The 14,442-nt window shown below is 39.0% G+C and overlaps 1 protein-coding gene across 2 annotated transcripts in view; it reads left to right on the forward strand.

The window, feature by feature from the left end:
• The first annotated feature begins 13,201 nt into the window (after positions 1 to 13,201).
• The window catches only part of MEI4 (meiotic double-stranded break formation protein 4), a 254,597-nt gene continuing 253,356 nt past the window's right edge, over positions 13,202 to 14,442 (forward strand). Inside the window, exon 1 of one of the 2 annotated variants that reach the window (XM_075202670.1) lies at positions 13,202 to 13,252. The gene's annotated coding sequence lies outside the window, so the exon portion shown is untranslated. Of the gene's footprint in view, positions 13,266 to 14,442 lie in introns of both variants that reach the window. The other variant, XM_075202671.1, reaches the window with a different exon arrangement.

Below are 14,442 nucleotides of genomic sequence, written 5' to 3' on the forward strand. Positions count from 1 at the left end.
GAATCAGTGAACTTTGTAATATATCAGTACCACTGGACTTATACTGCTGAATCAGTGAACTTTGTAATATATATCAGTACCACTGGACTTATACTGCTGAATCAGTGAACTTTGTAATAGCAGTACCACTGGACTTATACTGCTGAATCAGTGAACTTTGTAATATATCAGTACCACTGGACTTATACTGCTGAATCAGTGAACTTTGTAATATATCAGTACCACTGGACTTATACTGCTGAATCAGTGAACTTTGTAATATATCAGTACCACTGGACTTATACTGCTGAATCAGTTAACTTTGTAATAGCAGTACCACTGGACTTATACTGCTGAATCAGTGAACTTTGTAATATATCAGTACCACTGGACTTATACTGCTGAATCAGTGAACTTTGTAATATATATCAGTACCACTGGACTTATACTGCTGAATCAGTGAACTTTGTAATAGCAGTACCACTGGACTTATACTGCTGAATCAGTGAACTTTGTAATAGCAGTACCACTGGACTTATACTGCTGAATCAGTGAACTTTGTAATATATCAGTACCACTGGACTTATACTGCTGAATCAGTGAACTTTGTAATATATCAGTACCACTGGACTTATACTGCTGAATCAGTGAACTTTGTAATATATCAGTACCACTGGACTTATACTGCTGAATCAGTGAACTTTGTTATATATCAGTACCACTGGACTTATACTGCTGAATCAGTGAACTTTTTAATATATCAGTACCACTGGACTTATACTGCTGAATCAGTGAACTTTGTAGTAGCAGTACCACTGGACTTATACTGCTGAATCAGTGAACTTTGTAATATATCAGTACCACTGGACTTATACTGCTGAATCAGTGAACTTTGTAATATATCAGTACCACTGGACTTATACTGCTGAATCAGTGAACTTTGTAATATATCAGTACCACTGGACTTATACTGCTGAATCAGTGAACTTTGTTATATATCAGTACCACTGGACTTATACTGCTGAATCAGTGAACTTTTTAATATATCAGTACCACTGGACTTATACTGCTTAATCAGTGAACTTTGTAATAGCAGTACCACTGGACTTATACTGCTGAATCAGTGAACTTTGTAATATATCAGTACCACTGGACTTATACTGCTGAATCAGTGAACTTTGTAATATATCAGTACCACTGGACTTATACTGCTGAATCAGTGAACTTTGTAATAGCAGTACCACTGGACTTATACTGCTGAATCAGTGAACTTTGTAATATATCAGTACCACTGGACTTATACTGCTGAATCAGTGAACTTTGTAATATAGCGGTACCACTGGACTTATACTGCAGAATCAGTGAACTTTGTACTATAGCAGTATACCAATGGACTTATACTGCAGGATTGTTTTGGGGTATTTTTTTTTTTTTTATAATTTCTTTTTTTGTAAATTTTTTTATAACTTTTTTTGAAATTTTTTATAATTTGGGAATAATGGGGAACAATGCCCTTAGAAGGACAGAGCACAGGATACATCACCACTGGACTGAACAGGACACAGCACAGGACCCAGCAGCACCACTGAACTCAAAATTGACAGAGCACAGCACACAGTACCACTTGACTGATACTGCAGAACACAGCACAGCACAGCACAGAACTAAACAGCACAGCACGAGATCTACAAGGACAGAGGACCACCTAACACACCCTCCCTCTACCCTGATCAATGCCCGAGTGAAGATGGCGGCGACTAGCGGGGAATTTATAGGATCCGAGTATCGCGAGATCCGACAGCGGGATTATGACTCCGAGCCTCGGTTTCAGGTTTTTATTTGGCGCCAATACCCGGATCTGTCTCGGATCCGACTCGGATCGGCAACGTTCGGGTGGGCTCGGATTCACGAAATCCGAGTGCGCTCATCTCTAATATATATATATATATATATATATATATTATCTACACAAACAAGTTATTAAACGTATTTGTGGTAAACTGCACGTCAATGCAGCATATTTTATTTATAGATATACTCTCTTTATATATACATATAGATGAGACTGGACACTTCATAAACAATATCAGGGCACAGCTATAACAAACACATCTTCTCTCCTCAGAGTCCCTGGAAGAATGGGGCGAAAGCTGAACTTCCGGTCCGTGTATGCACAGTAGCACAATGCGGACGGCTGGATTCCTGTCCTCACTTGGTCACCGGGGAATCGTACAGGAGATGGAGCGTTGTGCTCCCTATTAACATGACAGCCTGGTGACTGTAACAGGTTCGAAAGTCATATACGGCTCTGGTTCTGTATCATTACTGATATGATCACTGATACAGATTTTTAGATCAGTTTGAAGTGTCTAACTGCAAAAATGGTTTTATTACTGCTACTGAACTTAAAGATATTTTTTGGCATTGTCTTTAGATTAGTTTTAGGTTTATTTACAGATGTTGTTTGCTCCTGGTGCACTATGGTGACTAAAAAAAGTGCTTGTCATAATACTATACGGCCCATAGGTAGTATTAAAAGTTCTACCTTAGGGCCAGTGCTTATGTCTGGCTTTTCAAAGTGAGTGACGCAATGAGGAAAGGAGAATATAGAATATGCTGTATATTCTTCAATCTCTGCTCTGTCATCCATGTTGCTAAGACTACAATGTGCTCTGTAATGGCATCTCTTCATAGAGACAGGGGATCTACCTCTCATCTTCTTACCTTGTGAGGAGCAGACGTGGGACACGGCCTCTTCTACAGCTTTGTCACACTGTGACTGTATAGCTGGGTTGTGACATCATAGTCCTACTCCACAATCTGAGACCATTGCTGGCATGGAGGAGCATAGATAAGAAAAGGTAAGAAGCTGCTGGTTGCTACATGTCACTGGAGTGAAAAAAACAAAAATCAGTTTTTTTAGGCACTCTTCACCAAAGGACCGTGTAGGATTGTTTAGTGTTAGTGTGACGGCCCCATAGAGAGCAATGAGCTCAGGATCTGAGACAGAAGTAGATTGCACACAAGGATACATTGGAAAGTGAGTTCTAGTTGTCTAATTATATACATTCTGAATCCTCTGTCATTGATGTTCTTTACTAATTTGAAACTAGATTTTCCTGAACCCTTTTTCCAGAGCCTGCTTTTTTAAAAAAGTTTTATTACTAATCAATGCTGCTTAAGATTGGAACGCCCATTCAATAAAACTCATTAGTAAGTAAATAACATCATCAATGTTCTTGCCAAGCCCCACAGGCACCAGCGCTGCTTAGTGAACAGTGATCTTTGAGATTGCTAAGACTTTGTGTTCAGGACTGGATTGCGAATCCAGAGGGATGCATGATACATCCGATGAATGGATAAGTTAATTACTTACGATATCAAGATATGGAAAATGCATGACACACAAAGTTAATCCTTCCTTGCTAAGTAGCACTACATTAATCCTTAATTGGCATGCAAGGTTTTGCCAAGTTTGGCTGAAAGATCACACTGTGAATAAAATGTTCATGATGGAAGGTTTGTATATATCGAAGGAGCGTTAAACGATAAAAATGAAATGTGAGATATGCACCACAAAGGTAAAATACCTTACTCAGTGTTAATCTAACTGACCACTACAGCTCTGTTAAAAAGTACAGCATTACCCCTCCTTTACAGGCGGCTGCAATTCCTCCCATATGTTTAGGACATATGGGAGGACGTAATGATGGGAAATTATGTATGTTTAAAAGCTGAGAATGCAGTAATTTGTGCTGCTGTGACATCACTATACATGCATACAAAACCACCAATCCACAAGGTGCATTTCTGCAAAACATATATTTTAACTACCTGTAAGAGAAGCCCCTCTCTCCTGAAAACTGCATTTGTTCTGATAAATACATAGTTGAACACAAGCGGCCTGATTCATCAATTCAAGTATCTGCGGATTTTGAGTGTATCATGCGCAAAATCACTCGCATGCGCATGCTCAGAACTGGCAGATACGGTCGGTAAAGAAGCCCTTTTAAATGCAACAGGCCGCAGAAAGGACAGTTAATACAGCCTATGATTTAGGGGGGGTGTCCTGGACGGGGAACGGGCGTTCTTCCTTAGTCAATGTATAGTAGGGGTGTGCCAATCTCGTACGCACGCAGCCACAGCTGTAGCAAGCTCTATAGCTGTGGCAGTAACCTGGTTTTGCAGAAGACGTATCACTTGCACCAGCTCTAGAGCTAGTGTAAGTTGAGCCTGTGGGTCCGGTGCTACTAATGAAATTAACCCTTGTACTGCCAGCCTAATGCTGGTTGCTGCGGAATCGGGGGGAATAAAGCGTGTCGTTCCAATTTCATAAAAACCAGCACTAGGCAAACCAGCTGAAGTTTGTGAAACTATAGCAGGGGGACACGCAGCAGGGGGTTCCCCTGCCATAAAGACTAACCAATCCCAGGCTGTTCACAATGAGGCTGAATTCCCTAGGAAGTGAAGTCTGCAAAATAAAATGTAGGGGAACCCATCCTCATGCTAAAAGTACTAGGGCTCCTCCCACACACATGGGCGGGGGGTGAGGGGTAATAAAGGGAGTGAAAAAGAAAGAAAAAGTATAAAACATCATTTTACCTTGTGGTGCTACAAGTCCCTGCCAGCCTGTTCTGTCTTTAACAGTCTGGGTATGCTGGTGCACACACCCATGGATGCCAGGTAATGTTGGCACTTGGAGAACCATAAGTGTCAGCATGCCCTGACACCTAGGGCCCGCTGAGCCATGTACTTTGACACACTAAAATTTTAATGAACAACACAACCCTCTTTTAAACCATATTAGTTTTATAAAAATAATAAAACCCCTAAAATAAACCAGACACTTCTTTAAAACCACATATATTTATTAAAAATAATAAATCACCATATACTTACCATCTGATGTATTCATCTGTAATCGATCTAATCTTGTAAGCTTTTTATCCAATAATGCTTGAAACCAACCATAAAAAAATACAATATTCCACGTACAATAACATCCAAGGTCCTGGAGTAATCCAGAAAATGTAAACTCAAAATAATATTCCAAACGTTCTTGAAAATAATCTTCTTTTCTTTAGTCTTAGAGACCCCAATATAATCCAAATGAAGCAGCTTGGCAAAACAAGAAACCCTTAAGAATGGCCGCACTTTGTTACTCTATGGAAAAACATGTGCCGCAGAATGAAATAATAACAGACGCAACAACCAGAAATAAGCTAGTAGCACTGGGGTTAATATCATTAGTAGGAGGGAAACCGACACATTTTTATTTTAATTTCTTTTTTTACACTGTATTAGAGATGGCGTGTCAGGAGGTTGTAATACCCCCCGATCCGTCGGCTCTGCAGGCGCTCACAGTTATGCACGTATCTGCAGCATCCGATATAGTAGAGCAGCCCTCCACCCGATTTCAACAGGGCATGGATCTTGAGATCCGTGCTTTGAAGAATTTGGGTGCACGGCAAGCCTAAATCTGTGTGTTTAATAACGAGCGTTGGTTGTGCTCAGAATGTGTGCCCTAATGAATCAGGCCAAAGAATATATTACAACACAAATAAGTAGAAAAGCAAGGTATATCTACACGTTTTCTTCTTTGTGTTAAGATTCTCTGAAAGGTTGTGATTTCCTCTTGTACTCCTATTGTTGTCTAAATCTATTTTAAAGTATTCATTTGTAGTGTTGTATCTAAACAGTATGTTCACCTGTAAGTGTCAGTTTATCAGTTTATGAGCTCATCAGTTGGAGAGAATAAAAGACACTGCAAGTTCTGCATGTGCAATTAGCTCTGATTTATTGGTTACAAGTTCATATCTATATAGCACTCTGGTTACACAAAATCACGTATTTCAGAAAACTACGCCCCAAAAGGTTTTAACCACTCATGCTTCCTTTACAGAGATCTTGCTACATTGTCACATTTTCACACAGGAATTCCCCTGGGGGGGGGGGGGGATGGGGGGTTGGTTTATCTTCTGTCTGCCATATCCAAGGTCATGGGCATAGTTTCTTGCAAACAACGCTATAATAGTGCATAACTTCTACAAACTAGCTGTATCTAAGCTGTATTTGAGCTATAAGAGAATAAATTGGCTATAAGGCAACAAGAGAGCGCCAGCTTAGCAAAATCACATTTCTCAATAGTCTGCTCATACTTTTACACTACTATGTAAATAATCTGTAATATTATACATTGCATATATACGTAGTTAACTAATACTCGTGAATCACGTGGATAGATTATTTGGAGCCCTGGGGAAGTCGCAGCAGTCATGGGATCTTTTAGTATTAATGACAAAGTTATAGGTAGATGGACAGTCCTGACAAATTTGCCCGAAAGTATTTTCTGAAATACTACCTGTACCCTGTACTACACCTTAAAGACTGAATGGCAGCAGGAGCTTAGGGAGATTAATAAGTGACTGAGCATTTGCTATGGGAAGGAGCATCTTTCTTTTTTCTCTCAGCTCTACAATTTGACTGGACTGCACCCCAATAGGATAGTTGAAGTTCTGGAGATTTTAAACTGGGGCAGGGACTGATGTGGATGAGTTCTCTGTACAGCGCTGCGGATGATGATAGTGTTAAAATAGAAACAGTGTGCAGTAGTCTTCCAAGCATAGATGAACTTGAATTAATGATATATTAATGTAGTAAGAAGTTGCAGGGCACTGTGGCGCTTTAGAAATCTACGACAATGATAGAATATATATATATATATATATATATATATATATATAATATATGATTATAAAATTAAATTAATTAAACTTAATTAAAGACTTCTGAATCTTTATTGATGTGATAGAAAACATAATTAACGCTGCTAGAGAGTTACAGGGAAATCGAAACATAAAAAAGTGCAATCATTTGTAATACACCTCCAGCCCAAAAAATTTGAAAATTGTATCATACAGTAGAGTAACATAATTAGCAAACATTACAAAAAAATCCCAATGATGTCACAATGTCAATGATCAATATTCTAATGTAGCAGACAATAAAACATTATTTTGTCTATCACATTAACCATAAAATGATTTTTGTGTCTAAATTAAGATATTCTGGTGAGCAAAGCTCAGAAGAGGGTGTATATGGTATAATTAAAACAAAAATTATTAATTGGATGTAATTTTATAAAGCACATAACTTGCCTGCCATACTGTGTTTAGTTTAATGGAGCACTAAGGTACATTTAAAACTGAATGCTTATGCATAAAAGTAGAACACAATTAAGTGTCATCTTAAATGTTATAAAAGCTACTAGCTTATTTCTGGTTGTTGCTTCCATTACCAAAAGGACACTTTTTCTGTTGTAAGAGTGCAACATTTTTGTGTATGCAGTGTTTCAATGTCACTTATACTCTCGCGCTCCTACTATGTTCCAGGCAGGTTTATCAGGAAATCAAAAGTGTTGTAGTACAGTTAGTAGTATATACAAAAGAAATGTACCTATGTGCCTATGTACAAAAATGAAACATTCCTTTCAAATGATATACAATTTTAGCTTATAAAGACCTGTACAGATTAAATACTGGGGAAAGTAGTGTAGAAGGATATCACTAGAACTATTCTGATGGCTAACAAATCAAAGTTCTGAAATGTGAAGCAAAGAGCAAAATGTGACCTCCCTTGAGAGGAGCGAATACATTTGATTTTCTATTAACTGCATAACTCACATTCATGTGAAAAATAAGTGAAATGCCAGGACTGGCAAAAGCTTCTGGCTTTTGCCCAGGGATTTAATCTAATGTGAGCAAGAGAGTAAGGTCTATATAATGTAATTGACAGTGAAACACAATCCTGAATGCAGAAGTGTAGTAATAGTAATTTTATGAAACCTTAGACATGTGTGGAGGTCCACAGAGATGGGCGTTTGTTTTTATTTGTCTATATGTTAGACAGTGTTTTTATAAGAATTTAATTGGGAACTCATAATTAATAATATTGCCCTGATAAATAAAGTAGACACGGCAATTCCTGCGATGTGGATTATAGACTTCTGAATTTTACTCGTATTGGTGTCTGAGGAATTTTGAACAAAGTGTAGCCAATGCCCAGTGAAATCTGATTTAGATGTTTGAGGGATTTACTTGTTTTTTAGGTATAGGGATGAAAAAGAAATACAATAAATAGTTTTTGGTGAAATAAAGGTTTTAAGTCTCCAGTGGGAGAAGTCCTACTGCAAAAATGGCCAGTGTAAATGAGATCATTCATCCCTACTTTAAACAATTAGGTGCACACACATGTAAGGATAGCATGTAATTGTTGTTATCCCCACACTCCATGCTTCCAGACTCATACGTTTCAAAGTATCAAGTTTCCTGAGAGAAAATGTAGAGTTCTCCCATGTCAACCAGAAAAATGACCACAGAAGAGGTTATTGTTAGAGCAATCAGTGATTGCATTATTAAGTTAAATTAATTCTAAACCTCCTTTTCATTCTCTACTTGTATTTGTCTAAAGTTAATGTTAAAAGATTTATGTATATACATATTCCTGTTTACAGAAGTGTAGTAATGTAAGTGGAGCCTTGGCGCCCATATCAAGTGGCGCCAAAGTCTCCATACAGAATAGGGGGTGTGGTCAGCATGTGGGGGCATTGGAGGGGGTGTGGCCTTTACGTGGGGAGAAGCTGAGGTGAAAAAAACTCCAAACCCCAGCAGAGGAAATGTTGGCATGAAGGACACAGTGGGAGATGGTATTTGTATGTGACTGTCAGGATCTCCCTCCGTCTGCAGTTCAGCATCTCTCCAGTGGATGCTGCTTTGCCTATACCAGGTACTGTCTGCAAGGGGTTAAGATCTCATCATTTCATACGGATCCTGATCACATATGTCTGGCCTTTATAAGACTGCCTTTCCAGCAGACTGTTGTCAGATCATCATTTGTTTGCATACCTTACCAGATTGATCTCCATGTTTCTGACGCCTTCTTGGCTTATCGTTGTGCACCTTTTTCCTGTGACCCTGACTTTGGCTTTGTTTGACCTTGGTCCTGTTTACCCTTGGTACTGTTTTGGCTCTCTTAGCTTCTGACCCTGGCTCACTGACCATCTCTCTATGTACTCCTTCTGTGGTACAACCGGCTTTCACTTCTGTTTACCCAGAATCTGCTACAAGACAGTAAGCCTACAACTCCCATGATTTCTAGACTGTTGCTTTGAGCATTCTGCCATATTTCGAGTCTGCTGTTACCTCCTGTGGATTTCTCAGCATTTTAGCCATCACCTTTGATTGTATAGCAATGCTACAGACTACCTATCTCATTCAGCTATCACCTGTATTAAAATCAATATATCACAGCGCATAACACTCTAACTGAAATAATTCCCAATATGAATAGCATGCATATGTGTCTAAATAATGCTTTTATTGATGCAAATAGGTTAGTTAATGTTAAAAAGAGTGATTTAGAAAATTATAAACACTATATAGTGTCCTTGATATGATTAATAAAAATGTCTATTCCACTCGAGTGGTTCTTCTAATTCCTCACACCAAGGATCCCCTTGGTTAAAATTGTCTCCACTGTTCAGGCCGTCCATAATGCAAAGGATCTAATTTCATTAAACAATTATAGTATATGTGATTGCAAGATGAAATAGCATGACCCAAAACAGATCTGCCTTTACCTGTTCCGTTTTAATATCTAACCATCTGCAGCTTCCATAGTGCAGATTTACTATCTCCTGTGACTCACTAGCTGAGGATATCTGTAAATGACAATGTATATACCAACAATTGGTACACAATACTGGAGTAATTCAACTAAATGCACAGCTCATCCTAACTATGTAACATCATATAAACACTTTCAATGGTAATGGACAGCATGTTAGTGTATAGCAGTAAAACATAGTCTGTGTAGAGTCATGTAGCCACTTCCAATGGTAATTGACAGTGTGCTATTGCATAACAAAACTAAATGATCTAAGTAGTATACGAGTCCCCTCAATAGTATAACTTTGGTGCTGGTTCCCTAATGCAAATAGAACTTGTACTGCAACCTATCATAAATCATACTTGCCAACTCTCCCAGAATGTCCGGGAGACTCCCGCATTTTGCTAGAGTCTCCCGAACACCCGGGCGAGTGTGGCAATCTCCCGAATTCTGCCCACTTCACTAGGAAGTGCCCCACTTCCTAGTGAAGTGGGCAGAATTAGATCCCTCGCTGTCAACTGACGCGTTTGCGTCATGATGTCACAGGGGCCGGGGCCAAAATGACGCGATTTTGGCCGTCCCGCCTCCCTCACGCCCCCCTCCACTGGCTGGCTCCCGGAAGGGAGCTGAAGAAAGTCGGCAAGTATGTCATAAATCTCAGAAGATATCAGTGAAACTACCTTCTTCGATTGATGTAATCCACTGTTACTAATACGTCATGCAGCCTCCTTTTCATGTAACTGCATACATATCAATAGCCTCCAGCCTCGCTGTCATTCTCCTCCTAGCATTCTATTACCGACAGACGGGTATCCCTCTCCGGCGTTGCCGGGTGCGCTGATAAGTCCTGCTGTGACCACAGCAAATACTTCAAGTAGATATTAATCCTCCGATATAGGTTATAACGACAAGAGTCCACACATGCCTGTTGATCAGATCCTATTAGTAGGTATTGTCCCAATATTTGCTGCTGTTGTATAACTTACTTCATTGAACTGTACATAAGTTGCCTGTGATCTCTATGGACTTGTGCTGGCTGTGTTACCATTCCCTGCATCTAGTATTTACCTGTGTGATTCTTGTTTAAAGACACACTGTTTTCATTTACACTATTCCCTGTGGTCTTCATACTGGGCACCCTGATAGTGACCATGAAACAGTGTTTTTGTATTATGTCGCTGGCTACTAGTACTATGGCTCTCCACTAATTTTGGAACGACAAGTCCCAGCTTGACCTCTGGCAGGACATGCTGTACTTTGTAGTTCTATAACCCTGGAGAACCAGAGGCAGCGTGTATTCTGGCCTGTCTGCTACTCCTCTGTAGTGCAAGGGAGTGAACTCTGTCTTAGTTGGAAGCTTGCATTGCTATACAAAGTAAAAATGCTATGTAATCACAGTGCTTATATTTTAAGGTAAAAATGATTTAAAGATTATTTATGTTTTACTAGTGAAGTAATTTTGATACTGCTTGTCTAAACTATCATAATCAAAATGGTCAGGGAACATGATTAATTTAATTTCTGTTAAAAGCAAGTGATCCAATTGAAAGATATGTTGACCAATTTATCATTAACAACCCCATTTGTAGTTACATTTTTTACTGCCACTTATCATAGCTATAAAAATATCCCATATCGCCACAATATTTCAAGAAAATACCACCGTGCCAGTTCAGCGATATACAGCTTCCACAGGGGTACTGATCTGAATCACTAAGGGTTACCTTAATGATTTGTCAGTTCAGTCTTTGAATCAGCTTGCCAGATTTCGGATTTCATTTCCACTGAATTAGAAAAATAAAATAAAATTAGGTAACATTTACTTTTTAAAAAAACTGTCAAAATATTTAAAAAACATTTATACATTAAAAAATGATTTATTCAAAGAACAAAGCATTTTTTACATGCTTAAGTGGTTTTAATTTGTTATTCCGTTAACAGAATAGAATATAGTTAGAATAGTTATTGAAGCGGTACAAGTACCACCATAACACTAGTGCAATTTACTTGGGGTTTGTTTCACTGCCGAAAGCTGGTGGACCTTACCACTACCAGGGTTAATGGCTGATATTAGCAGTGTTGTAGAGAAAAAATAATTAAAATCAGAAGGTTGTGCTCATCTACCACCCTCAAGCTCTTTCACTCACTTCTGATCGGGAAACCATCGGGACACCAACGACTTCAGCAGAAGAGAAGGTAAGATGTGAGAGTGGAGAGAAGTGGGGGAAAAAGCACAGTGCAAAAGGAAATGTGGGTTGTGAGGGTCAAAGGAGAGAAGTGGGTGGTGGGTGACATGGTAGTATAATTTGGGAGATGGATACAGTAAGAGGGTTGAAGGGAGACACAAAGGGGGAGAAAGAAAGAACAGAGGCACACATGGGGAACATAGGTACACATACAGAGATGCAAACACGAAGGTAGAGACAGGGAGGGGGGGTGATAGAAACATACACACTGGGGGGAGGGAGGTATACAAACAGTATATAGAGGGTAGCAGGGGGTGGAGCAAAGGTGCTCAAGAAGTAAGCACCTAGTGGAGGAGGGGCAGGAGTCAGGAGGCCATGGGGTAAATGTATTAATGTCCGGATTCTTAAATTTAATCGCCGAAGACGCTGAACACGCCGGAATTGAAGAATCCCTCTTGGGCCATAGTTACCTGCCTATACTCACTTTTCCCCTCCCTCCCTCTCTTTCATGCTGTGCCTGAGCCCCCAGATTTATAGTGCTTACTGTTACTTGTACTGTGCTGTTTCACCTTGTACTGTGCCATTGTTTGTCCTTGTACGGCGCTACGGATACTTTGTGGCGCCCTATAAATAAAGATTAATAATAATAATAATAATCCGGACATTAATACATTTACCCCCATGTCACCTCTGTGTGGCTGCATGTGGCCAGTTATGGCCAGTTATGGGGACAGTTCCACCAAGGTGATTATGAGCCATCCCTATGGTCTATAAAAAAGAAAAGAGAACCTCACACATTAGCCCCTTACGGCACTCATTGGCGTTTTGACCTCAATTAAACAATTGATGTCAAACTCTTGTTACATACCAGTTACTTTAGGGTGCCCACATTAATTCAGACAGTCGGTGCTAAGCAGACAAACAGCATGAAATGGGGCAGGAGGAAGGCTCTGTTATATTCACCCATCCCTCATTTCATATGGAGACTATAATTTATTAAATTGCAACTTTACATCCAATCGTTGTGTGGCTGCTGAATTTGCCACCATATATTGTAATATAAATAAAAAACAGTTGTCTGCAATATAAAATATGTATTGGTCATGTCATAAACAATCCAAAACCTGATATAAAAAACACATCTTTCAAAGGAATGAATTGATGGCAAAATGTATTATTTGGTATTCTTCAGCACATGTTTATCTAAAAGTAAATTAAAAGTAAAGAAGAAAATTAAATGTCCTAGCTATACTTGCTGCTTTTGATTATTTTCCATTGTAACTTTACATATGCAGATGTAGCAATAGGGAGCGTCCCCCAATATGGTATATTCCAGGACCCTACCCCCTGATTGATCTAAATGGTTTACTCTGCGTTGGAGGCAGCCGAAGTAGAGGCAGGAGAATAATAATACACAGACGGTGAGAGCGTGAGGTGAATTTGTCTCCTTTGCTCCCTCGGGGTGATCATTTCGTGTCTGTCTGCAGCAGAGCTGTAGATCACCCATTATACTGTGTTTTCGGCTTTCTAAGGAAGTCTAACATAATTCTGTGAGCGAATGTTTAGTACACGTATGAAATGGGAAGTTTCCAGGATTGTATTAAAGAATGTTTGAGCGCATGCTTTCCATCTGTTTATCGAACTATAAAAGGAGTACCCTGTAAAAGCAGTATTCATATAAAAACTGTAGCAGAAATTGAGCAGTATATGGATATATGGATCTTTTGTAAAAGAAAGTAAGTGAAAAGTTCTCCTGAGGGCTTTCTGCTCACTCTCCTCCACTAGAGAAAGGCAGTCTGACTCATGCTCAGTGTACCTGATGACGTCCTTGATGGTATTCTCATTGAGAATGTCAGAATAGGATGGAACAAAGCATCAGCAAATTAATAATGGTACCTTACAGGACAAACCTGCAGTAGATAACTACTTTGCTGCAGCTCCATCTGGTATTTATTTTGTTGACTCACTGTTGAAAAGTGTACTACTGTATTGTAGTGGAATATAGGGATATCTGTCTATAAGTACATGAGTTTGTGAACCTTTGCTGACTGCTATACTCTATTGGCCTAAAAATCTGTCAGCAGCCAGTGGCACAATTGCTAGAGAATTATTGTTGGCTTTATGTCCTCTAATAACATTTAATATATGTCTATAGCAACAGATTTACAGTGCATGACCCTTGTGCCATTATGTTAATTATGATTAATACTATATTGTGTGTGCTAAGAGTAAAAAAAAAACTAAATAAAAAAAGTAAAATACAATGCTCTGTCTTTTATTGTGATATGTAAACTACAAGCTCTTGCATTTAGGTTCTCCTCTGCATCATGTTGCTGTTTTGTTGCCGTAGGCATCTACTACAAAATTTGGTCTGACGTTTTCATGTGCATCCACTGTATGAATAATCACATGGAGCTCTATTTTTCTTAGTAATCATGACACTAAAGGGCTTAATGGCTGAAATAATATATATACTTTTTTTTTTCCTCTGGTGTATAATAAGTTTGCATATTAATACAATGGAGAATAGTCATGCATCACTATCATTATCCTTTATGTATTTGCTGCATTGTGCAATGAGAACTACTAAGCACATTAATTTCTACCCCAG

The sequence above is a fragment of the Mixophyes fleayi genome, chromosome 3 (genome assembly GCF_038048845.1).
Source record: "Mixophyes fleayi isolate aMixFle1 chromosome 3, aMixFle1.hap1, whole genome shotgun sequence".
NCBI classification, from domain to species: domain Eukaryota; kingdom Metazoa; phylum Chordata; class Amphibia; order Anura; family Limnodynastidae; genus Mixophyes; species Mixophyes fleayi.